The sequence below is a fragment of the Rana temporaria genome, chromosome 9 (genome assembly GCF_905171775.1).
Source record: "Rana temporaria chromosome 9, aRanTem1.1, whole genome shotgun sequence".
Classification (NCBI taxonomy): Eukaryota; Metazoa; Chordata; class Amphibia; order Anura; family Ranidae; genus Rana; species Rana temporaria.
The window spans coordinates 171,616,269-171,643,505 of NC_053497.1; the positions used below are offsets into that span (position 1 = coordinate 171,616,269).

Sequence of the window (27,237 nt, forward strand, 5' to 3'; positions counted from 1 at the left end):
ACTGCATATAATAACATTTTTATTTTTTGGACTTTTCAAGAATTGGTGGAAGTTCCCTGTTATCACAACATGTCTTAATACATAAAAACACGTGTATTGACACACATGTGAATTATCTCTATTTCCTCCTGAAATTCTGATCATATTTTCCCCCATTGTTCCTGAAATGCATTTCAGCATTCTTCCCTTTTATCCTGTTGCACCTGTAATATGACACTTGGGCCGCTCAGGTCTTTGTTGGGTGGATTGGGAGCGCTGTCCCTTTAAGTGCTCGTTGCCTCTCCCCTCCAGCCTGCTGCAGCTGCTCCTGTGAAAGTTTCTGATCTCTCCCTCCTCCTGTCATTCTCACTTTTCCGCATTGTGGAGGCAGCAAGCTGGATTTCACCTGCTCCTTCGCCGCCAGGTGTCCACCACCCAGGCCAGGTAAGTGCCACCACCACCCCCCCTTGATCTGTGTCACCTTCACGGGGCAACAGGATGCAAAACTTTCCCGGTCATCCACCTGCTTCCTGGTCAGTTCATTCCCATGAGAGTCTAGATCCGTCTGGGTCTGTCTAAGCCAAGCCTTGTTTATGTCATGGGCAGGCTGGTCACCTTTTTGGTGGCACACCTATCACACCATTGGGCCCCCTAAATATACTACAACTAGAGGGGCAGTTCCATATATAGAATGGAATATTCTAGGAATTATTCTATTCATGGACGTTGATGATGAGAAAATGTGTGTGCATTTACTGTGTTTCCCCAAAAATAAGCCCGGGTCTTATATTAATTTTGGCAACTTAGAACACACTAGGGCTTATTTTCGGGGGATGTCTTATTTTTTTACGGTATGTACAATGATCTTAAAGTGGTTGTAACCCTAGAAAAAAAAATCCTTTAAAGCATAATAGATTGCATAGTGCTTATGCTGTGTCATTTATCCATCTCCTGTGTCCCCTGTCTTCTCCCCCTCCCTGTCAGGTCAGGACCTAAAAAGAATCTTAACCACTTGCTTTCTGGGCACATATACCCCCCTCTTGCCCAGGTGAAATTTCAGCTTCCGGCACTGCGTCGCTTTAACTGACAATTGCGCGGCCGTGCGACGTGGCTCCCAAACAAAATTGACGTCCTTTTTTCCCCACAAGTAGAGCTTTCTTTCGGTGGTATTTGATCGCCTGTGCGGTTTTTATTTTTTGCGCTATAAACAAAAAAGAGCGACTATTTTGAAAAAAAATACAATATTTTTTACTTGTTGCTATAATAAATAGTCCAATTAAAAAAAAAAATTTAAAAAAAAATTCTCAGTTTAGGTCGATACGTATTCTACATATTTTTGGTAAAAAAAATCGCAATAAGCGACTGGTTTACGCAAAAGTTATAGCACCTACAAAATAGGGGACAGAATTGTTTTTTTTTTTTTTTTTTTTTTTTATTGGGACTGCGACGTTATGGCGGACACATCGGACACATTTTTGGCACCATTCACATTTTTACTGCGATCAGTGCTATAAATATGCACTAATTACTGTATAAATGTGACTGGCATTGAAGGGGTTAACACTAGGGGGTGAGGAAGAGGTCAAATATGTTCCCTATATAGTGTTCTAACTGTAGGTGGGGGGGAGGTGACCGATCTGTGTCCCTATGTACAAGAGACACAGATCGGTCTCCTCTCCAGAGACAGGACGCTGTCTCTGTGTGAGCCGGCAATGAGAGATGATCTCATATGTTTACATTTGAGATCATCTCTCATTGGCCGCACAGATCGCATAGCAAACGGCCACTCTGATTGGCCGTTCGCCGCGATATGTGATTGGCTGTGTCCAAGGGACATGGCCAACACAGAGTTTCCCCGCTGCGCGCTCGGAACGCCAAAAGGGGCGGACGTCAATTGACGTCCACTTGGATTTTCAGGTCCGCACTTTAGCCGTCATTCGGCTATAGCGCGGGACCCAGGCGGTTAAAATCCATCCTTATAGAATTATGCAATACATTTTTAGGAATTGTGCCAATGTGGGGTGCCGTGTGTCTCCCTTTGTGGGCAATACCTTTCTTGCAGCTGACCTGGCAGTTGCATTGGTCTCCTTGGGCTCTTCTTCTCTGCTGGAAAGGGGGGGCTGCGGGCGTCGGGTGGGAGGAGGGGGGAGCCGGTGTCCCGCTGGCATCTGTCCACTCCGTGCGCTGAGGAGGGAGGGGCTGCAGGGCATCAGGCAGGAGGAGAGCGGAGGGGGGAGCCGCTGTCTCACTGGCGTTGGCAAGCTCTGTGCACTGGGAGGGGGGCCGCGGGCGTCGGGTGGAAGGAGAATGGAGGAGGGGGGAGCCGCTGTCTCACTGGCATTGGCCCGCTCCGTGCACTGGGAAGGGGGGCCGCGAGCGTCGGGCGGAAGGAGAATGGAGGAGGGGGGAGCCGGTGTCCCGCTGGCGTTGGTGCGCTCCGTGCACTGGGAAGGGGGGCCGCGGGCATCGGGCGGAAGGAGAACGGATGAGGCGGTGTCCCGCTGGCGTTGGTGCACTCCGTGCACTGGGGAGGGGGGGCCACGGGCGTCAGCCAGGAGGAGAGGAGAAGACCTCCGGCAATCATTCTGCAAGGTGGCATAAAACATTTTTTAACAAATTTTACTAGGGCTTATTTTTGGAGAAGGGCTTATATTGCACCCCTCCCCGAGAATCATGCTAGATCTTATTTTCGGGGAAACGCGGTAGGATCTCCGTTCTTTGAGTTCTTGTGGAAAGGTGTACTGAACCCAAAATATTCTACATTACCGTGATCCCTAATCAATAGGAGGAGAATTTTGGATTTTGGTTTATGGAAGCCATACTTGGGAATTGGGTCGTTGGTTCCTGGAAGGACTTGTTGTAGGATATCTACCTGTACATAGTTCTCAATGTCTCTGGGGGGTTAACTTTGCAAAGCATCCACCATACTTCTTTATCAGTAGACAAGCTTGGCTGATGATGGATCTCAGGGTGGAGTAATGGGAGATCAGCTGGACTAATCTGAAATACGCCCGTTATAGTTCCACCCCGAGAAAAGTCAGCACTGGAGTTGTCTTCTCCCAAATTTCACTCCGGCGTCTGTAGCAATTACAGTATATGATATCCTTGGATGATTCAAGCTTGCACTTTATGTATAGATAGTAAGACCTTTCACACATTCTCTGATCATGTATATTTGCTCCACATAAACTGGTAAATGCACCACTGAAAAAAAAAAACACTTTTATGCAGGTAAAGGACCTGGCCAGTTTTTGCGATTCGGCACTGCGTCACTTTAACTGACAATTGCGCGTTTGTGCGACGTGGCTCACAAACAAAATTGGCGTCCTTTTTTCCCCACAAATAGAGCATTCTTTTGGTGGTATTTGATCACCTCTGCGGTTTTTATTTTTTGCGCTATAAACAAAAATAGAGTGACAATTTTGAAAAAAAATCTATATTTTTTTGCTGTAATAAATATCCCCCAAAAATATATAAAAAAAAACATATTTTTTTTTCTCAGTTTAGGCCGATACGTGTTCTTCTTCCTATTTTTGGTAAAAAAAATCGGAATAAGCGTTTATCAATTGGTCTGCCAAAATTTATAGCGTTTACAAAATAGGAGATAGTTTTATTGCATTTTTAATAATATATTTTTTTTTTACTAATAATGGCGGCGATCAGCGTTTTTTTTTTTTTCGTGACCGCGACATTATAGCGGACACATCGGACAATTTTGACACATTTTTGGGACCATTGTCATTTTCACAGCAAAAAATGCATTAAAAATGCATTGATTACTGTGAAAATGACAATTGCAGTTTGGGAGTTAACCACTAGGGGGCGCTGAAGGGGTTAAGTGTGACCTCATATGTGTTTCTAACTGTAGGGGGCGGGGCTGGACATGTGACGTCATTGATCGTGTTTCCCTATATTAGGGAACACACGATCAATGACAGCGTCACAGTGAAGAACGGGGAAGGTGTGTTTACACACAGCTCTCCCCGTTCTTCAGCTCCGGAGGACCGATCGCGGGACACCGGCGGCGATCAGATCCCGCGGCCGCGGAGCTTCGGACCGGGTCGCGTGCACGCGCCGGCGACCCCACGGCTGGGCTTAAAGGGCCACGTACAGGTACGTGGATGTGCCCAGCCGTGCCATTCTGCCAACGTATATCGGCGTGAAGGGGTCCTTGAGTGGTTAACCTGCCAAGCATAGGCGTGCGCAGGAGGTGTGCCTGGGCACACCCTAATCACTTTGTGCAGCACCAATTCCCTCTGCTGCCCAGGCTAAGGTTACCAGATTTTTAAAATTAAATTTTAAAAATCTTTTTTTTTTTTTTTTTTTTTTTTACTAGTGATGGCGGCAATCGGTGACTCTCTGCCCGTCGCCCGCCTCACAGCCTGTCAAGTCTTACTCTCCAGGCCCCCGGTTACTACTGGGTGGGGAGCGGAGGAAGATCACTCCACCAGGGAAGGCAAGGAGATAAGCAGGCGGCTGGCCAGGCAAGGCAGAAGAACATGTGAGCGAAGCTGAATGGGTATACACACGAAACTGAAGAAATATTCCCTCCTCTCCGACCAGCACATGATCATCAGAAAGGGACACAGATAATGGGAGGGGGGGGGGGATACACCCCCCTTAAGCTAGTGGGTGCGGCGGAGCGGGGGGGTGTAATTGAGATTTTTTTTTTTTTTATTCTGCACTGACTGTCTTTAAAATTGCCCCATCCCCTGTTCAAATCCAATCTGAGGACAGACTTGGTCCAGAGACAGTGTCCTCAATCCGGTGACTGTCCCCAGTAACTGGGGATGTCTGGTCACCCTAGCCCAGGCCTCCCATGTCCCTGGGAGGCCGGCTTCCATTATTTTCTCTCTCGCCGGCTGCTGCAAAGGATGTCAGGATGGAGAGTGGAGGAATATGTCATTCACCAGCCCCTTCATTTTCTGAATGAGTACAGTGATGGATCGGTACTGATCACTTCTGTGTCCGTTCATAACTGAAGCATAGTAAACTGTGTTTGTGAAGGAAAATTAAGCTGCTTAGCACAGAGATGTTTAGACGCCTGATATGTCACCAAAAAATATTAAAAAAATTGAAAGAATAATAATACACTATTGACAACGTCCACTGCCCTACTGATACCGTCTACTGCTCTACTGACATTGTCTGTGTTTTAATACATGATAAAAGTTTACATTAATTTATAATAGTGTGTCTTATGTAAACTTTGGGGTGCACACCCTAATGCAATAGTCTGCGCACACCTATGCTGCCAAGGAACTTTGTATTTTTAATTGAAATAAGTTGTAAACCTGTGTGTGTGTGTGTGTGTGTGTTGTGTGTTTGCTATTTTTATAGAAAAAAAAAAAAAACATGCCTATACTTGATCTGTGCGATCATTTTGCACAGAGCAGCCCCGATCCTCTTCTTCTGGGGTGCCCGGCTGGTGCTCCACGCTGCTCCTCTTTATTGGGCACTCCCACAGAAAGCCACTTTCCCTGGGGTCATTCGCGCATTGCTCGCTCCTGAGATCCCGCTACGGCGTCCATTGCCAATTCTAATCGGGCCCGGACTGGCCATAGGGCATACCGGGCATATGCGGCCCGCATGTCACGTCTCCCCCCCCCCCCCCCCCCCCAGTGTAACATGCAGGGGGTCAAGAACTGTTAGGGGGGTGTCTGTGTAACAAACTGTGGGGGGATGTGTAATGTAAAGGGGTCCAGAGGTGTGGTGATATGTAATATAAAGGGGTTCAGGGTGCTATGTAAAGTAAAGGTGTGCAGGGTGCTGTGTAATGTAAAGGGGTCCAGAGGTGCAGGGTGCTATGTAATGTAAAGGTGTCCAGAGGTGCAGGGTGCTGTGTAATGTAAAGGGGTCCAGAGGTGCAGGGTGCTACATAATGTAAAGGGGTCCAGAGGTGCAGGGTGCTATGTAATGTAAAGGGGTCCAGAGGTGCAGGGTGCTGTGTAATGTAAAGGGGTCCAGAGGTGCAGGGTGCTGTGTAATGTAAAGGTGTCCAGAGGTGCAGGGTGCTACGTAATGTAAAGGTGTCCAGAGGTGCAGGGTGCTACATAATGTAAAGGGGTCCAGAGGTGCAGGGTGCTATGTAATGTAAAGGGGTCCAGAGGTGCAGGGTGCTACGTAATGTAAAGGGGTCCAGAGTGCTACGTAATGTAAAGGGGTCCAGAGGTGCAGGGTGCTACGTAATGTAAAGGTGTCCAGAGGTGCAGGGTGCTATGTAATGTAAAGGTGTCCAGAGGTGCAGGGTGCTACGTAATGTAAAGGTGTCCAGAGGTGCAGGGTGCTACGTAATGTAAAGGGGTCCAGAGGTGCAGGGTGCTATGTAATGTAAAGGGGTCCAGAGGTGCAGGGTGCTACGTAATGTAAAGGGGTCCAGAGTGCTACGTAATGTAAAGGGGTCCAGAGGTGCAGGGTGCTACGTAATGTAAAGGGGTCCAAAGGTGCAGGGTGCTATGTAATGTAAAGGGGTGCAGGGTGCTATGTAATGTGCAGGGTGCTATGTAATGTAAAGGGGTGCAGGGTGCTATGTAATGTGCAGGGTGCTATGTAATGTAAAGGGGTGCAGGGTGCTATGTAATGTAAAAGGGTCCAGAGGTGCAAGGTGCTATGTAATGTAAAGGGGTCCAAAGGTGCAGGGTGCTGTGTAATGTAAAGGGGTCCAGAGGTGCAGGGTGCTGGAACCCCACATTCCATAATTGACCGCCGCCGGGAAATAATACACTTTTAATGGGGGAAAAAAAAGTAAAGTTGGGCCCAATTGTTTTGTATAATGTGAAATGTGATGTTACGCAGAGTAAAAAAACTGCACACTGTTCTGTGTGAAAAAATGCAGCATGTCCTACTGGTTCAGTGCACCCCAAGGCAGGGAGGTGGTGTAAACTAATGGGACAAAGGGCAAGTCACCTTGTCTATGCATTGGGACTGTGTGGAGCTAGGCTTGCCCCTTCCCAGCACAGCTCAATGCAAATGGTGTGAATGGGCCCCAAGGCTACTTAAGCATTGATTGATGGGCCGTCCATCTGATAATAAGTGAATTAGAAATTAACCACTTGCTTACCGGGGACTTAAACACCCCCTTCCTGCCCAGACCAATTTCAGCTTTCAGCGCTCTCTCACTTTGAATGACACTTGCGCGGTCATACAACACTGTACCTAAACAAATAGAGCTTTTTTTTGGTAGTATTTAATCACTGCTGGGTTTTTTATTTTTTGTTTTTGCATCTTCCTTTTTTTTTTACAAAATATAAAACTGTTTTTGTTTTGTTTCTTCAAAATGATCAAGTAGGTAATTTTTCCGCTTCATTGATGTATGCTGATGAGGTTGCACTGATGGGCAGCACTGCTAGGTGGCACTGATGAGCCACTGGCACCATTGGGTGGCACTGTCAAGCACTAGTGGGCACTGGTGGGCACAGATGAGGTGGCTGTGGCTCTTCCTCTCCAGGACTAATGTCCCTTTCGCAGAAGCCAATGATTTTTGCGTGAGAGAAAAATGAGGGGAAAAAAATGATTACCGATCTTCTGTTTACATCACATGATCAGCTGTCATTGGCTGACAGCTGATCACGGGGTAAGGGGCCGAGATCGGTCCGTTACTCTGATCTGCGATCTGCCGAGCCTCATTAACTTTGTGATCGCAGAGCGCGGCGCCCCCCCCCCCCCCCAGCGTGCCTCACTGAAGGTTAATGACCTCTGCAGATACTTGGAGAAAGGCTGTCTTCATAATGTTGGGGAAATTTAAATGCCTCAGTGGGAACATCCCTTAATTGTATTCTTATCAGTTACACTGTTGTGAAGACTACAGAACCCCCATCCTTCCCTCCTTTTTTCTTTATTTTTTTTTATTGAGGACAATAAACGGGGAGGTTTCTGTAGTCCTGTACTTTCTGTGGCCCCGATGCAGTAGAGCGAGCAAGCATTGTCACCAGTGCCAGGGCAAAGATGGCCAATTGCACCCTCCATCAATATGTAAAAGCTTATGAGGAGGAGGAGGAGGGGGTGGAGAGCACAGCCCGCACCTCTTCCCGGCTCTTTTCCTCTCATTGCTGCTACCAGAGCTGAGCTGACAGTAGTGATGCCACTGTCACTACTGCTGTCAGCCTTATAGTAGAAGGAACTTGTGGTGCCCCCATCCCAGCAATACACACTGGGCTCAGGGCCGCCGTCCCTTCTGCCCACCCCTCGTCTCGGCCCTGATTGTCATTCTAGGACAGGAAGTTTGCTACTGTCAAAAACACTGGGAGAAACTAAAGTGAAAAAAGAAAACAAATGCAGCCAGGTAATCTGCAATACAGTAGTGCCTTGGATTACAAGCATAATCTGTTTCAGAAGAATGCTTGTAATCCAAAGCACTCGTATATCAAAGCGAGTTTTGCCATATGTATCTATGGAAACTCAGATAATTTGTTCAACAAGCACCGCTTGTCTATGCAGAGGTGGGGGGGCCTCGGAGCCGCTCTGGGACACTCTGGAATGTTTCTGAGTGGCTCCGAGTGTCATCGGCGCCCCTCGCACCTCTGGCCAAATGCAGTACTGCACACCCCAGAGGCAACACTCGCAAACCGAGTCAGGACTTAAAAAAAACAAAAAAAAACTTGTATTGCGAAACACTCGTAAACCGCATTACTCACAATCCAAGGTTTTACTGTATTTTTTCTTTATTATTGTTATTTGTTCCATTTTGGTCTGCTTTCACTTAAATCTCATCAAATGATGGCAGGGAAAGAGTTAAATGGAAACTGATCATAGAAAGCACAGATTATACAGAAAATCCCTTCATCTGCTCTGCTCTTATCAGATGGGGTTTAGTGTTGTCATTATGAGTGAGTCGGGATTGGCTGATGTGTTTAACCCTTTCTGGATGAGCCTTCTAGAACAGGCTGCAGAATAAAGCGATTCTGTATTTGGCTTTCATCATTTGTGTACTGGACCCCCTGCAAAGTTATTAGATCCCGGTCTTCCAACTTGTCTACCTAGTAGAGCTGCACGATTCTGGCCAAAATGAGAATCGCAATTTTTTTTTTGCTTAGAATAAAGATCACGATTCTGCCGGCGTAAAATCTTTCACATTATACAAAAAAATTTGGGCTAACTTTACTGTGTTTTTTAATTTTTTTATTATTATTATTATTATTATTTTAAATAAAGTGCGATTATAAAATATTGCAACAACCACAATTTTATTTTCTATGGTCTCTACTAAAAATATTATTTGTGTGTGTGTGTATATATATATAATTTGGGGGAGCTGAAGAATGGGGAGAGCTGTGTGCAGGGTTTTTTTTTTTTCTCAGAGATTAGGTGCAGGAACTCCCCCCCTCCTTGACTCTGCACCCCTGAGCACCGTCCCTTGGTTTCACCCCCTACCCACCTCCCAGTACTGGCCCTTTTAGAGAATACAGAACCAAGTATTATTTTGTGGTGCCAAGTAATTTGTATGTTTGCTAATAGCAAGAAAAGCAGTAAATGAGATCCTCCGCAGCCAGCAACACTAGACCCACCCCAGCAACACTAGACCCACCCCAGCAACACTAGATCCCCTAGCAATAATAGACACACCACAGCAACAATAGATCCCCCAGCAACAATAGACCTCACCACAGAAACAATAGATCCTCCAGCAATAATAAATACCTCCAGCAATACTAGAAGCACCCCAGCAACAATAGATCCCCACACAACAATAGAAAGCCCATTACAAAATACCACCCCAATGACAATAGACCCCCAGAAACAACAACAAGCTTCCCAGCAGCCAGCATCACAAGACCCTCCAGCAGCCAGCAACCATAGACCTCTCCTTCAACAATTGCCCTCCCCCAGCAACAATGGATCCCCACATAAAAATAGATTCCTGCCAGCATACCCCAGTACCCATTGCCATTACATACATTCAGTGCTAGAGGTGCCGGAACTGCGTTCCCGCTGAAAAAAATCCCTGGCTGTGTGTAAACACGGCTTCCCCGTTCTTCACAGTGGTAGCTTCATTGATCGTGTGTTCCCTGATATAGGGAAACACGATCAATGATGTCACACATCCAGCCCCGCCCCCTACAGTTAGAAAAACATATGGGGTCACATATAACCCCTTTAGCGCCCCCTAGTGGTTAACTCCCAAACTGCAATTGTAATTTTCACAGTAAACAGTGCATTTTTATAGCATTTTTTTTTTGCTGTGAAAATGACAATGGTCCCAAAAATGTGTCAAAATTGTCCGATGTGTCTGCCATAATGTCGCAGTCACGAAAAAAATCGCTGATCACCGCCATTAGTAGTAAACAAAGAAATAGTTTTATTGAATGTTTATTAATTATCTCCTATTTTGTAAACGCTATAATTTTTGCACAAACCAATCGATAAACGCTCATTGGGATATATTTTTTTTTTTTTTTTTACCAAAAATGGGTAGAAGAATACGTATCGGCCTAAACTGAGGGGGAAAAAAAAAGGTGTGTGTGTGTGTGTGTGTGTATATATATATATATATATATATATATATATATATATATATTTTTTTTTTTTTTTTTTTTTTTTGGGGGGGATATTTATTATAGCAAAAAGTGAAAAATAATGCATTTTTTTTTTTCAAAATTGTCGCTCTATTTTTGTTTATAGCGCAAAAAATAAAAACCGCAGAGGTGATCAAATACCACCAAAAGAAAGCTCTATTTGTGGGGAAAAAAGGACGCCAATTTTGTTTGGGAGCCACATCGCACGACCGCGCAATTGTCAGTTAAATTGACACCGTGCCGAATCGCAAAAACTGGCCAGGTCCTTTACCTGCATAATGGTCCAGATCTTAAGTGGTTAAGGAACAGCAGCAATATTTGAATTGTGAAAGAAGGGTTTTGGTCTTGGATAATGTATTATCTAACTGAAATCCGCTATAACCATTTAGAAGGGGCCAAAAATTACAAACAATGCTTCCAATTTTGAGTATCACTTGCAAACATTGGCCATCTCTAGGGAAGTCTCCCCGCTATCAGGATACAAAGACTAGGGATGAGCCGAACACCCCCCCCCCCTTTGGTTCGCACCAGAACCTTGGAACGGACCGACCGCTGGCGTGAACATTTAACCCCATTGACGTCTATGGGACTCGAACGTTCAAATTCAAAAGTGCTCATTTTAAAGCCTAATATGCAAGTTCTTGTCGGAAAACAGGTTTGTGGACCCGGGTCTTGCCCCAGGGAACATGTATCAATGGGGAAAAAAAGTTTTAAAAACTGTATTTTTTTTCTGGAGCAGTGATTTTAATGATGCTTAAAGTGAAAAAAAAAAAGAAAAATTCCTTTAAATATCGTACCTGCTGGGTGTCTATAGTATGCCTGTGAAGTGGCACGTGTTTGTCCCTGCACAAAATGAGATTACTATAAGAAAAAAGTCATTTAAAACTGCTTGCGGCTTTAATGTAATGTCTGGTCCCTGAAACTGAAAGAAATGAAACTGATGACTCAATGATGGCATTAACCACTTTCCGCCCGGTCAATAGTCAATTGACGTCCGGGAAGTGGTTGTGAAATCCTGACTGGACGTCTATTGACGTCCTGCAGGATTACATGCCGGCGCGCGCCCGTGCCGGCGTGACACCCTTCACCTCCGATCTCGGTAAAGAGCCTCCGCCGGAGGCTCTTTACCACGTGATCAGCCGTGTCCAACCACGGCTGATCACGATGTAAACAGGAAAAGCGGTTGATCGGCTCTTCCTCACTCGCGTCTGACAGCCGCGAGTAGAGGAGAGCCGATCGGCTGCTCTCCTGACAGGGGGCGTTCGCGCTGATTGTTTATCAGTGCAGCCCCCCCTCGGATGCCCACACTGGACCACCAGGGAGTGCCCCCCGGTGCTCAATATAGCACACAAATGTCACAAAAAAAATTAACACAATCGATGCCAATCAGTGCCAATCAGGCACTGACTGAAATGATGCCCAGCAATTCCATCAGTGCCACCCATCAGTGTCCATCAGTGCCACCTCTTAGGTGGGCACTGGGCATAGATGGGCACTATCAGTGCCGCCTCATCGGTGCCCATCAGTGCCGCCTCATCGGTGCCCATAATTGAAGAAAACATACTTATTTACAGAAAAAATAAAAACTTAGGCCCAGATTCACGTAGGAGATACGACGGCGTATATGCAGGTATGCTGTCGTATCTCTGAGTCTGAGGCGTCGTATCTTGGCGCCTGATTCAAAGAATCAGATACGCCAGAATTTGTATAAGATACGACCAGCGTAAGTCTCCTACACCGTCGTATCGCAACTGCATATTTACGCTGGCCGCTAGGGGCATGTACGCTGATTTACGCCTAGAAATATGTAAATCGGCTAGATATGCCTATTCACGAACGTACGCACGGCTGTCGCAGTACAGATACACCGTTTACATAAGGCTTTTTCCGGCGTAAAGTTACCCCTGTTCTATAAGGCGTAGATGAGGCATACCAATATTGGGTATGGACGTCGGAACAGCTTAAAATTTTTCACGTTTTACGTCGTTTGCGCAAGTCGTTTGCGAATAGGGCTGGGTGTCATTTACGTTCACGTCGAAAGCATTGGCTTTTTGCGGGTTAATTTGGAGCATGCGCACTGGGATACTTTCACTGACGGCGCATGCGCCGTTCGTAAAAAGCGTAATTTACGTGGGATCACAATAAATTTTACATACAACACACGCCCACATCTACCACATTTGAATTAGGCGGGCTTACGCCGGCCTATTTACGCAACGCCGCCGCAACTTTGCTTTGTGAATACTGCACTTGCCTGTCAAAGTTGCGGAGGCGTAACGTAAATAGGATACGTTACGCCCGCACAAAGATGCGCTCTCCTACGTGAATCTGGCCCTTAATTTTTTTTCAAAAATGTCGGTCTTTTTTTTAGTTGCGCAAAAAATAAAAATCGCAGAGGTGATCAAATACCACCAAAAGAAAGCTCTATTTGTGGGAACAAAATTATAAAAATTGTCATTTGGGTACAGTGTAGCACACCCGCGCAATTGTCATTCAAATTGCAACAGTGCTGAAAGCTGAAAATTGGCTTGGGCAGGAAGGTGCGTAAGTGCCCGGTATGGAAGTGGTTAATAATTATTCTGACCAATGATATATTTTTTTTTTTTTTTTTTTTGAATTTGAATTTTGTACAAATCTTCAAACCCTGTATAGCCAGCTTCAGTATGGCCGCTCTCTGTAACTTGTAGAAAGATTCATTGCTGTGGACAGCTTGAGGCCAATGACACGAGAGGATATGCTGAGTAACCTGTTTTCCTCTTGGCTTCAGTTGCCTGACAACATTCACATTACATTACAAAGTTTCACACTTTTCAGTTGTTTGAAAACAAAAAGATCTGAAGGAAGTTATTTAGATTTTGTGAACACTTTTATTTACAATGTTTTGTTGCAATTGTTGGTTTTACTTTTGTTACAATTGTTATTTCTACTATATTCTTAAAGCGGAGTTCCAGACTTTTTTTATGTTTATTAAAAGTCAGCAGCTACAAAAAGCATAGCTGTTGGTTTTTAATAAACATACACTTACCTGCTCCCCTGTCCAGCGCCGCGCCGCTCCTCTTCCCCCCCCCCCCTCTCCGCCGGCGCCTCCATCCTAACTGTGGGCACCCGGCCGTGACAGCTTTCAGCTTCATGGCCAGCACTCACTGCGAATGAGCGAGCGGCGCTGCGCTACCTGATTGGACAGGCGATCGCCTGGGACCTGTCATGTGTCCCAGGCGATCGCCTACAGGGAGCGGCCTGCCGTAGGCGATATGACATATCACCTAAGCGGTCCCTGGGCAGAAGGAGGAAGTGGGACAGGAAGTCTCACTCCTCATGAAGCCCCCCCCCCCCCAAAAAAAAAAAATTACATGGCAAGGGGGCGAGGAGTGGATCAAGGGGAAGTTCCACTTTTGGGTGAAACTCGGCTTTAATTTTTGTTGCTGCAATGTCTCGAGTGTTCAGCAGATAGGGCAGTGGTGGTGAGTCCATAAAGGGCGCACGGGCGCCGCCCCCTCTCTCCTGCAACCTGTCTATCACTATATGATGCAATGCATGTATCTATCTATGGTCGCCGCTGCCACCCCCTATTCAGGTGCCCGGCCCTTTTTCGGGCACCTGAATTACTGGGCTCTAATAGGCGTCCAAAAAGGTGACCAGCGGGCGCCATGCTGGGCACTCGCAGTTCACTCAGCTTTGTGTTAGGAAAGCGAAATTAATATTTGCTTTCCTAACCCTGAACAGCCTCTCAGCCAATCAGGTGCTCGGGTCTTTTACCTGTCACCTGATTGGCTGAAACGACAGGCGCTATGATTGGACGCCTATCAGGCATCCAAACATGGCAGAGGACGGGAGAAAACATGGAGGAGAGTGGAGGACACCGTCGCCGTGACCCGCTGCCCCACCGAGACAGGTAAGTGCTGGGTGGGAGAGGGATGGGCACAGTGTCTGCGTTTGATGGGCACAGTGAGGTTACAAATGATGGCCACAATTGATGTTGGTTTTTTTTTCTCAGACTTTGCGTCTGATGGGCACAGTGTCTGCAGTTGATGGGCACGGTGAGGCTACAGTTGATGGGCACAGAGAGGCTACAATTGATGGGCACAGTGAGGCTACAATTGATGATTTTTTTCTCAGACTTTGCGTTTGATGGGCACAGTGAGGCTACAGTTGATGGGCACGGTGAGGCTACAGTTGATGGGCACGGTGAGGCTACAGTTGATGGGCACGGTGTCTGTGTTTGGGCACAGTCAGGCTACAATTGATGGGCACAGTGAGGCTACAATTGATGGCCACAGTAAGGCTACAATTGATGTTTTTTTTCTCAGACTTTGCGTTTGATGGGCACAGTGTCGGCAATTGATAGGCACAGTGTCGGCAATTGATGGGCACAGTGTCTGCGTCTGGGCACAGTGAGGCTACAATTGATGGGCACAGTGAGGCTACAATTGATGGGCACAGTGAGGCTACAATTGATGGGCATAGTAAGGCTACAATTGATGGTTTTTTTTTCTCAGACTTTGCGTTTGATGGGCACAGTGTCGGCAATTGGTGGGCACAATGTTGGCAATTGATGGGCACAGTGTCTGCGTTTTAATGGATTTTTTTTTTTTCAGTTTGTTTGCGCCACGCATAATTTTGAAGCTGCCACTGAAATAGGGCTCATGCACACTGCAGCTCAAAAAAGAGACGCCTAAAGGCTTTTGAGCTCTCATATGTTTTTTTTCCTGGAAACTCCCCTCCATGTTACCCAATGTGCCCCTGCACAATATGACTTTTTCAGGCAGAAAACCCCCCTCGCCAAACTCATGTTTTTCAGAGGAGCTAGTGCCCAAAGAAGCTTGAAAACACACAGACGTACGTTCCAGATTTTTGTTTATACAGTGGGTAAGAAAATACCATATATGAGGGTTTGTGGGGGGGGAAAAAATGCTTATGCACAAAGGAGCTTGAAGAAGCTCAATAAAAATGTGCACAAAAAAGCACAAGCTTCTTCAAGTTGAAATAAAATCTTAAATGCTCGTAAAAGCAGCTTTTTATTTTTTGAGCTGCGGTCCTTACTGACACAAAGCCCTGTACTGTAAATAACTGGATTTCAGTTGCAGGGTGTGAATGTTTTGCTTGGGTGTTTTTTCTTGAAATGACAGCCGGGATTAATTCTGCCGCTGCTTCCTGAGAAGTGCTTCCCAGTATAAACACTCTTTATTTTTTCAGCTTTTATATTTTAATTCTGATGATTTAGTTCTATACCTTTTTTTTATTGGTTTTAGTTTTGTAATGTGTATATAGAGCTTTTTGATGGGTTGTGTGCATGAAAGCTTTCTAGAACAAAAGCAAAGTACATGGGAGAAGGACAATGTCATTAGAGATTTGCCACGATGAAAGCCTGATACACATTACAGTGTAGGGATGAGCCGAACACCCCCCCCCCCCCCCCGTTCGGTACGCATCAGAACCTTCGAACAGACCGACCGTTCGTGCGAACATTTAGAACCCCATTGAAGTCTATGGGACTCGAACGTTCGAATTCAAAAGTGCTAATTTTAAAGCCTAATATGCAAGTTATTGTCGTAAAACGGGTTTGAGAACCCGGGTCTTGCCCCAGGGAACGTGTATCAATGGGAAAAAAAGTTTTAAAAATTGTCGTTTTTTTCTGGAGCAGTGATTTTAATGATGCTTAACCACTTCAATACCGGGCTTTTATACCCACCTCAATACCCGGCCTATTCTGGCACTTCTCTCCTACATGTACAAATCATCATTCTTTTGTTAGAAAATTACTCAGAACCCCCAAACATTATATATGTTTTTTTAGCAAACACCCTAGGTGGCGGTCATTGCAACTTTTTATCTTCCACGGTATTTGCGCAATAATTTTTCAAACGCCTTTTTTTTGTAAAAAAAATGGTTTCATGAATTAAAAAATAAAACGGTAAGTTAGCCCAATTTTTTTGTAAAATATGAAAGATGATGTTACGCTGAGTAAAGCGATACCTAACATGTCCTGCTTTAAAATTGCGCACACTCGTGGAATGGCGCCAAACTTCGTTACTTAAAAATCTCCATAGGCAACGCTTTAATTTTTTTTACAGGTTACCAGTTTAGAGTTACAGAGGAGGTCTAGTGCTAGAATTATTGCTCTCGCTCTAACGCACGCGGCGACACCTCACATGTGTGGTTTGAACGACGTTTACATACGTGGGCGGGACTTGCGTGTGCTTTCTCTTATGAGCGCGAGGTACCGGGGACAGGGGCGTTTTAATTTATTTTTTACACTTTTTTTTTTTTCGATTTGCTTTTATTCCTATTACAAGGAATGTAAACATCCCTTGTAATAGGAATGTGTGTGACAGGTCCTCTTTAAGGAGAGAGGCAGGGTCAATAAGGCCCCACATCTCTCTTCCAGGCTGGAAAGAATGAGATCGTGAAAAAAAATTCACAGATCTCATTCTTACTAGCCGCAATTGCGGTTTGTTTACTTACGGGTACCCGGGCGTGATGTCATCACATCGTGCCCGGACCTGCGACGGTCATAGAGATGACTGGTGACCATCTGGGGGTTGGGCTTGCTGGGACAACACAGATCGCTGTTCCTGATCAATAGCAGATCTCTGAGTTGTCCCCTGTCAGAACGGAGTGGTCTTGGGTGGCCAGCAGACATCGAGTACGCCGGACCCAAGGGGGTGCTTCTGCGGCGCGCGACCACGTGCACGGACTGACGTACAGGATGGTCGGTTTGCTCAGCCTTGCCGCAGTATACATGGGGTTGGCAAGTGGTCAAATAAAAATGAATAAATAAATGTTAATATATAATATATTTTTATTAATAATTATTAATATTATAATTTACATTAAGGATAAATAAAATAAAAAATTGCATTTATTTAATTTGTTTACATTCAGGCCTGCAGAGCATTGGAACCATTATTAGTGCAATGCATAGGCTCCAGCAGACTCTTCCTCCAGCCCAGGGTTGCCAACCTCCTGCAGTAAATGTGGAAACATGGAAAATTTACTGGCGGAGCACATTATTTACTGACATCCTGGGAAAATTACAGAACTCCTATTGAAAACGAACGTGGTGAATATTTGAACAGTATAAACATGATATGGAAACGCTGACAATACATAAACAAAGTCATTTGCTTGATTTTACACTTAAAAAGTCAGAGACTTTATGATCACGGACAAATCAACTTGATATTGGCATTGCATCCCTTCATTAATTAGATATAGGAAGAGGGATTGGTATTTTAAGGTGCAAAATAAACGTTATAGTTGATACTATTTCAATTTTTAAGATTTTTATTTTTTTATTTTAACCACTTAAGGACCGCCTAACGCTGATATACGTCGGCAGAATGGCACAGCTGGGCACAGGCACGTTGCCCTTTAAGTGCACAGCCTTGGGTCGTGCGCGGCGGCGCGCTCGCGACCCGGTCCAAAGCTCCATGACCGAGCCCACGGGACCCGAGGACCCAATCGCAGCCGGTGTCCGGCGATCGGGTCACAGGAGCTGAAGAATGGGGAGAGGGGAGTGTAAACAAACCTTTCCCGTTCTTCTCTGTGACTTGTCACTGATCGTCTGTTCCCTGTCCAGCCACGCCCCCCCTACAGTAAAAAACACAAATCGGGGCACACTTAACCCATTTAGCGCCCCCCTAGTGGTTAACCCCATCACTGCCATTGTCATTTTCACAGTAAGCAGTGCATTTTTATAGCACTTTTTGCTGTGAAAATGACAATGGTCCCAAAAATATGTCCGATGTGTCCGCCATAATGTCGCAGTCACGAGAAAAATTGCTGATCGAAGCCATTACTAGTAAAAAAAATATATTAATTAAAATGCCATAAAACTATACCCTATTTTGTAGAAGCTATAACTTTTGCGCAAATCCATTAATAAACGCTTATTGCGTTATTTTTGGTAAAAAGAAAAAATGTAGAAGAATACGTATCGGCCTAAAGTGAGGGAAAAAAAAAAGTTTTTTTTTTTTATATATATTTTTTGGGGGGGATATTTATTATAGCAAAAAGTAAAAAATAATGCTTTTTTTTCCCAAAATTGTCACTCTTTTTGTTTATAGCGCAAAAAATAAGGTGATCAAATACCACCAAAAGAAAGCCCTATTTGTGGAAAAAACAAAAGTATGCCAATTTTTTTTTGAGAGCCACGTTGCACGTCCACGCAATTGTCAGTTAAAGCGACGCAGTGCCGAATCGCAAAAAAGGCCTGGTCCTTTACCTGCATAATGGTCCGGGTCTTAAGTGGTTAAAGAGGATGTCCGCTGAAAAAAAATAAAAGCCAGCAGCTACAAATACTGCAGCTGCTGACTTTTAATATTAGGACACTTACCTGTCCTGGAGTTCAGCGCCGTCCGCAGCAGAGGACGAGCGATCGCTCGTCACTCTGCTGCCCCCCCCCGCCATACTCGGTGAGGGAACAAGGAAGTGAAGCGCTCCGGCTTCACTACCCGGTTCCCTACGGCGCATGCGCGAGTCGCTCTACCCCTTCTGATTGGCCCCTGCTGTGTACTGGGAGCCGAATGTTCCCAGAACACAACGGGGGGGGGGACGTCATGCCCGCAGTCTGCCCAAGACTGTGTGGCCGGAAGTGGGTGCAAATACCTGTCTTTAGACAGGTATCTGCACCCCCCTCCCCCTGAAAGGTGTCAAATGTGACACCGGAGGGGGGGGGGGGGTTCCGATCAGCGGGAGTTCCACTTTAGGGTGGAGCTCCGCTTTAAGGGGCAAAATAAAAAATCGTTTAAACATAACAATTGGCAGCATAGGTGTGCACAGCCTATTGCATTAGGGTGTGCACCCCAAAGCTCCAACACATATGTGTTTGACATATTTACCGGCCTCTCCCCGCTCTCCATCCTAAAAGCAATGGGGGAAAGGGAGAGCAAGGGAGCACATGGAGGACCCGGGCAACAGAGGGAAGAGGAACAGAGAAAGGAGGGTTGGCATATATTAGTACCGATCCCCTATATTTTCCTCCTGTGGCAGCTGAATGTTGACAAAAGGGAGAGGAGGAGAAGCCTACTTTTAGCTGCTGCAGGAGGAAAATACAGATCGGTTCCACTAAATTCCACCCCTGCCGCCTCTCCTGTCCAGGTTCTGAGGATCGGCAAGGTAAGATTGCGGTTTACCTGTCACCTGTCCACCATTGACAGGTTGCCAACCCCAGGATTAGGGTGTGCCCAGGCACACCTGGCACACCCCTTGCGCACGCCTATGATTGGCAGGTACAAATCAACAAAGTTATTTTTATTTTATTTTTGTGGATACAGCACTATAGAATGAAGTTTCCAACATGTTTCGCCCATATGTTGAGCTTCTTCAGGGGTGCTGTCCAATTTAGAGGTACAAAGCCTTCTATTGAAAAAAACACATTCATATGATAATTACATCAACGATTGATTTAAGTTCATATAACACATACATAATTCTTCATTCCTAAAAAGTCAACACGGCATGAAATGAAAAGCCCCTGATATTTACTGGCAGTTGGCAACCCCGTCCCAGCTCCAGGTCTATAGAGGGCTGGAGGAAGTGATCAGTGGATTACAAGTGCTGTGACATCACCACACAGGCACACCATAGACATCTACAAGTTCCTCTGTTGCAGAAATAAACTTGTAGATTTATATTTACAGATCCCTGGGAATAAATAACATGGCTGAATAATAATAATTATAATAATAATAATAATAATAATAATAATAATAATAATAATAATAATAATAATAAATGTAATCGGGTAAGTAGGGGACAGTTTAATGGGTACTGGGGTTATAAAATGTCACCATGTTTCAAGTTACTCTTAATATGGGTGTAACCTGAAACGTGGTCGCAAAGGTGGACTAAGCCTTTAAATGCCGGTTTAAATCCACCGGTGACGTTGGTGAATATCTGTCTAAATCTCTGCCTTGTAAAATACGAAACGTTCTCAATAGAACGAAGATGATCGGTGATGGAGGAGCTCCTCTTTGGCGCAGACAAATGTAACATTGATTGCAGGCAGATGTGACGCCATCAGCTGCTGAATGTGCATTATACATTTTACGACACATTGATGGGGAAAAAATAGGCAGATAATTAGCAAATTATTAGCTGCTTTCTGATTGGGCCAGTCTCTTCCCCCATAGCAAGGAATAATTGGGGGGGGGGGGAATGTGGAGGGAGCAGCTGTGACGGTTCAATGACTTAAAGGGGGTTTTAAACCCTCAAGGTTTTTCACCTTAACCACTTCAACCCTGAAAGATTTGGCTGCTCAATGACAGGCCATTTTTTTGCGATTCGGCACTGCGTCGCTTTAACTGACAATTGCGCAGTCGTGTGACGCTGTACCCAAAGAAAATGTACGTCCTTTTTTTCCCACAAATGGAGCTTTCCTTTGGTGGTATTTGATCACCCAGGGCCGGTCCTACCATGGGATCAGATGATACCATTGTACCAGGGGGCACTTTCAGGGGGGCGGCAAATTGCCGCCCGCCCGCCATCCCATTCCGCCAGCTCCGCTCTCGGCTCCACTGTGGGGCTAATTGCATGAATAGAGCCATAACAGGTCCTTTTTTATACTCCTATATACATGTAGAGAGCCTTGATAGGTCCACTTTAGTTATCATGATATAAAATAATGGATGTGGGGGCATTTTGGTGGGTGTAATTTTTTTTTGGGTGGGGGGGTGGCAGCATTTCATTCTTGGTACCAGGCAGCACAATGTCTTGGGCCGGCACTGTGATCACGTCTGCTGTGTTTTTTTTGTGTTTTTTTTGCGCTATAAACAAAAGAAGAGGGACAATTTTGAAAAAAACACAATGGGGGTTATTTACGAAAGGCAAATCCACTGTGCACTACGAGTGCACTTGGAAGTGCAGCCGCTGTAAATCTGAGGGGTAGATCTGAAATGAGGGGAAGCTTTGCTGATTTTATTTATTTTTAGTTATTTTACTGATTTTATTATTATCTTTTACTTTTTGCTATAATAAATAGCCCACTTTTTTTTTTCAAAAAAACCAATTTTTTCCTCAGTTTAGGCCAATATGTATTCTTCTACATTTTTGGTTAAAAAAAATCGCAATAAGCGTATATTGATTGGTTTGCACAAAAGTTATAGCGTCTACAAAATAGGGGATAGATTTATTGCATTTTTATTATTATTACACATTTTTTTTACTAGTAATGGCGGCGATCTGCGTTTTTTTTCCAGATAGGTGCCATTGCTTCAGTTTTCCCCAGTGCGCATGTGCTGATGACATCGACACATGCAGGGGATATCTCCTAAACCGTGAAGGTTTTCCTGGGATGCTATAGGTAAGCCTTAATCTAGGTTTACCTGTAGCATAAAGTGGTTGTAAAGGGGTTTACAACCACTTTAACAAAACAATACATGTATTATCTTATCTTATGTAATGACAACGATATCTCAGAACAAAACAGATCCATAGCAGAACTGTAGAAATTGCTCTGGTTCATAGGGGGAATTTTTTTTTTTTTCAGGTTTTGGATAGAGTGTGAGAGATTAGAACCCTGAAATAATTTGTATGTGTATACTTTGTGTGTATGTATACTGTATTTGTGTGTGTGTGTGTATACTGTGTGGCCCCATAATCTATTGCCTGGGAGCCCCATAATCTCCTATTGCCCAGGGACCCCATGAGTTGTTAGAACCCGTATTAAATTTTTATCTCGGTCTGTGCGATCCCCATCTCTATTTTGTCTTGTTTAGTGTTTTCAACGGGAGTAAAAGTGAAGGTAAAGCCCAACTTTTGAGTTTTCCCCATAACAGTAATAGAGAGGACATCTTCCAATAGAGACGGCAATTCTGGTGCAAACCAGAGATTCCCTCACTTTCTAGGGATCTCCTCTCACTTCCTGTTTTGGCAATGGGACAGGAAATTATAAGAGATTTCACAAACGGTATACAGAGGTCAGGAAAAAAAGGGGATAGATAGATAGATAGATATCTATATCTATCCAGGTATTTGCACCCACTTCCGGGCATAGATAGCCGCAGTAGCAGTGGCTATCTACGCCATGTCCGGTCCCTCCCTGCACTGTCTTCTGGGAGACACACAGGTCCCAGAAGACAGCAGGGACCAGTGAGGATGCCACGCGCAGTAGGTAACCAGGCTGTGAAGCCGCAAGGCTTCATCTACTGATTCCCTTACCGAAGATGGCAGCGGCAGCACCCGAGAGCCGAGGGACAGCTTGGCTTAGGGTGAGGACATCGCAGGCGCCCTGGACAGGTAAGTGTCCATATATTTATAAGTCAGCAGCTGTAGTATTTGCAGCTGCTGACTTTAAAAAAATAACTCTGCTTTCCTGCACTTTCACTGGGTGAATTGCCATACAATTTTCTTCTTCCTTTTTATAAAAAAAATTAAAAATAAATACATACACTTTTTTTGTAAGGGGTGTATTTTTTTTTTTTCTTTTCTTATTTTTTTTCTTCTTTTATTTTTTTTTTTTTTTTATTTATAAATACACCCCGTACAAAAAAAATGTATGTATGTTTTTTTTTGTTTTTTCTTTATTTTTTCCTTTCTTTTATTTTTCTCCTTTTTTTTTTTTTTTTTTAAATACATACATTTTTTTGTACGGGGGGAGGTGTGTGTGTGTGTGTGTGTGTGTGTGTGTAAAATATATATATATATATATATATATATATACTATAACAAAAAAAAAGTTAAAGGGGGGGAAAAAACAAAACATGCATACACTTCTTTTTTTGTATGTGTGTTTTTTTTTTTGTTTTGTTTTTTTCTTTTCTACCAAGGATGGAAGTCGAGAAGACTACACTGCATTGTGTTCACCTATAGATGTATGAATGTTCCATACAATTCTATTAGGTTCCAATGACCCCTTCCATCAGAACCTGGGTCCTACCCGAGGCAACTCTTTAAATAGCACAGTGTCTGTTGGATTAAATTATTGATGAAGTGCAAACATTCCTGTAAATTTGCATAGGAAAAAATCAATCCCTAGGGGCCAAATAATTCCTATCTACAAAGCACTTAAAATGAATTGGTGTAACGTTTCACCAATCCCAACACGACTGCCCAAAACAATGCCGGTGTTTTCACGATCGGTTCCCAGGAAACAATGCAATACAGGAAGTATCTTGGCAGGAAAGTTTGTGTTTCGAGCATGAGTAATGTTTGTTTGGCACATATTGATTCAGTCAACTGGGCAGTACTGTCTCCCTTTATTTCCAACTGTAACATCGTGTGGTGCCAGAGGTGCTGGCAGAGACCGGGTTCCCGTTTGTCTAATGTCGTGTACCTACGTAACAGGTTTAGGATTCGTTTTACCTTACAATTCTCAGCCTGAATGAAAGGTCAACTGGTGTCAAGAGATTTCTTTCTTGCTTCCTTGCAGAGTAAAAAAGCATAAGGAGCTCTACTAGGTTTTGTTTGCTCCCCATTGTGGGGATTTAAGATCAAATGTTGTCATGCTGACACCTTGCTTACCCCTACACACTCTGTACAGCAGGCTTTTTAAACACTTTCAACACAGAGGAACCCTTGAAATAACTTTCCAGTCTCGGGGAACCCCTACTAAATATTGCTATGGCCCCGTGGCTAGATGTGGCCCTTTTCTTGTCTTTATCCAGTCCTTGAGGCACTATTCCTGCCATGGATAGAAGGCACCCCCCCACTAACAGCATCGGGACCAGTGGCGGCCCGTCCATAGGGACGTACGGGCGCCGCCCCCCCCTCCCACAGTCACAAAAAAAAAAAAAAACGTCATTTTGACATTTTAGCCGCAGTTCTGGCGGCCATCTATAGAGGGCGCTGCAGCGCCACCCCCTCTCGCAAATAACACACATTCGTGCATAAATGCACAAATGTATGTTATTGTTGGTTGCCAGCGCTGCCTGGTCTATTCAGATAACCGGATGCGGGACGCCGGTTACCCGAATAGCGGCAGCTGGTTGGCTGAGGGGAACTGCCTATCAAAGCCAGCGGCTCCGATAGGCTTTTCTCCGGGTCTCAGCTGTCTATACTCTGAGCGCAGGCAATCTGCGCTCATTGTATAAGACAAACGGCCATTTCAGCCAATCAGGTTCCCGGATTCTGGTTATCAGGAACCTGATTGGCTGAAGCTTCACCACAGCGGCAGAAGACATCGAGGGAGCACATGGAATCCTCAGGTAAGTGCTTTTTACAGGGAAAGGGGCACAGTGACATCATGGGGCACAGTGGTGACAAAGGGCACAGAGGTGACAATTGGCACAGTGGCATCATGGGGCACAGTGGTGACAAAGGGCACAGTGGTGACAATGGGCACAGTGGCATCATGGGGCACAGTGGTGACAATGGGCACAGTGGCATCATGGGGCACAGTGGTGACAATGGGCACAGTGGCATCATGGGGCACAGTGATGACAATTGGCACAGTGGCAACAGTTGAGGGGCACAGTGGCTGCGTTTGATGGCATGGCACAGTGGTGACAATTGATGGCACAGTGGCTGCATTTGATGGCATGGCACAGTGGTGACAATTGATGGCACAGTTGCTGTGTTGCATGGCACAGTGGTGACAATTGATGGCACAGTGGCTGCGTTTGATGGCATGGCACAGTGGTGACAATTGATGGCACAGTGGTTGCGTTTGATGGCATGGCACAGTGGTGACAATTGATGGCACAGTGGCTGCGTTTAATGGCATGGCACAGTGGTGACAATTGATGGCACAGTTGCTGTTTGATGGCATGGCACAGTGGTGACAATTGATGGCACAGTGGCTGCATTTGGTGGCATGGCACAGTGGCTGCGTTTGATGGCACAGTGGCTGCATGTGATGGGCACAGTGAGGCTGCAATTTTTTTTTTTTTTCGTTTGCGCCCCCCCAAAAATTTTGAGCCCCAGCCGCCACTGATCGGGACACTATTCCTTCTATTGACACAAATGATGGGACACCATTCCTCCCATTGACGCCAATGATGGGACACCATTCCTCCCATTGACGCCAATGATGGGACACCATTCCTCCCATTGACGCCAATGATGGGACACCATTCCTCCCATTGACGCCAATGATGGGACACCATTCCTCCCATTGACGCCAATGATGGGACACTATTCCTCCCATTGACGCCAATGATGGGACACTATTCCTCCCATTGACGCCAATGATGGGACACTATTCCTCCCATTGACGCCAATGATGGGACACTATTCCTCCCATTGACGCCAATGATGGGACACTATTCCTCCCATTGACGCCAATGATGGGACACCATTCCCCCCATTGACGCCAATGATGGGACACCATTCCTCCCATTGACGCCAATGATGGGACACCATTCCTCCCATTGACGCCAATGATGGCCACTGTCCCTGCCCCTTTGTCTACAAACCAACAGTCTGCCAGGAATCTGTCATTCGGCAAGGAGTAGCAATGGGAGAAGACTTGTTGGTTGGCATCATTTATTGTGATTGACGAGGATCTTCATTGCTATATGGGCTAGACATAACGTGTGCACCTGTGAATCATGATGGCTACAATCAAATGTTCCTATTTGAGCACAGCCCTAATTAGACATCCCCTTTAAGTCCCTGGCTTCCTAGTGACCAGTGCCACGTCCTGGGTGTTTAGGGTGGGGCTGGCTTGTAGGTAAGCGCATGGTTGTTTTCTTCTCCCTTTTTTATTTATTTTTTTCCTTCTTCCTCTCACTTTAGTCCCTCTCCTTCTTGCCATTATGTGGTGGACTGTTGACTTATACAAGTATATAGTGAATTTTTTTTTCTTCTGTGTTTTGATATTTTTGTATTTTTATTATTTATTTGTTATAGATGGGTCTTAAAGGGGTTGTAAAGGTTAGTTTGTTTTGTTTTTTCACCTTCATGCATCCTATGCATGAAGATGAAAAAAAACCTGGCAATGACGGCCCCTCCAGCCCCCCGTTTTTACTTACCTGAGCCCTGAATCTGCTGTGTGCGTCCCCCCCGCGTCGTCTTCTCCTCAGTCTGGCCGTCGATTCGCTGGATTGATAGCAGTGCAGCCATTGGCTCACGCTGCTGTCAATCACATGCAATGACGCGGCGTGCCGAGGGGCGTGGCTGTGTGATACAGTTGGCGGTTATGGCCACCGTCTGTATCACGGGGCGCACCCGCAAGCTAACCCCCTTGAGAGAGAGCTTCCCATGAAGGGGGTTAGCTGATGCGGGGAGGAAGCGAGGCAGCCGTAGAGGGACCCCAAAAGACCATGTTTGGGGCCACTGTGTGCAAAACGAGCTGCACAGTGGAGGCAAGTATAACACATATATATAATTTTTTTTAACGGGAATCTTTAGTGTCCCTTTAAGTTGAGTCCATATGAAAGCACATATGCACCCCTGAAGAAGCAGCAACAACTGAAACACGTAGACTGAACATAATACCATTGTGGGACTTAGGTGTGCGCCAGCGATGGCCCATCCATTAGGGGTGCATGGGCGCCGCCCCCCCCCCATCCATGTGTCCAGCCCCCTGATCTACATGCAGGTCGCCGGACCATGGATTCCAATGGGGGGGGGGGGGTTGAAGATCGTGATTAGCGCTAGAGGCTATAATAGGTTTAAAAAAAGAGTGGGCTCGGGGCACAGAGCCCTGCGCTTCATGCTCACCCAGTTGTGTGACAATAGTAAATGATTATTTGCTATTCTCACACTGATCCTCCACCTGGCCAATCAGGAAGCGGGTCTTGAGACTGTCACCCAATTGGCTGAAAGGACAGGTGATCCTTTTGAATGCCTAGGAGGAGGGAGGAGA

The 27,237-nt window shown here is 45.3% G+C and overlaps 1 protein-coding gene across 1 annotated transcript in view; it reads left to right on the forward strand.

Moving 5' to 3' along the window:
- The first annotated feature begins 289 nt into the window (after positions 1-289).
- SYTL4 (synaptotagmin like 4) overlaps positions 290-27,237 on the forward strand; it is a 90,481-nt gene continuing 63,533 nt past the window's right edge. The window contains exon 1 of the mRNA XM_040325017.1: positions 290-423. The gene's annotated coding sequence lies outside the window, so the exon portion shown is untranslated. The remainder of the gene's footprint in view (positions 424-27,237) is intronic.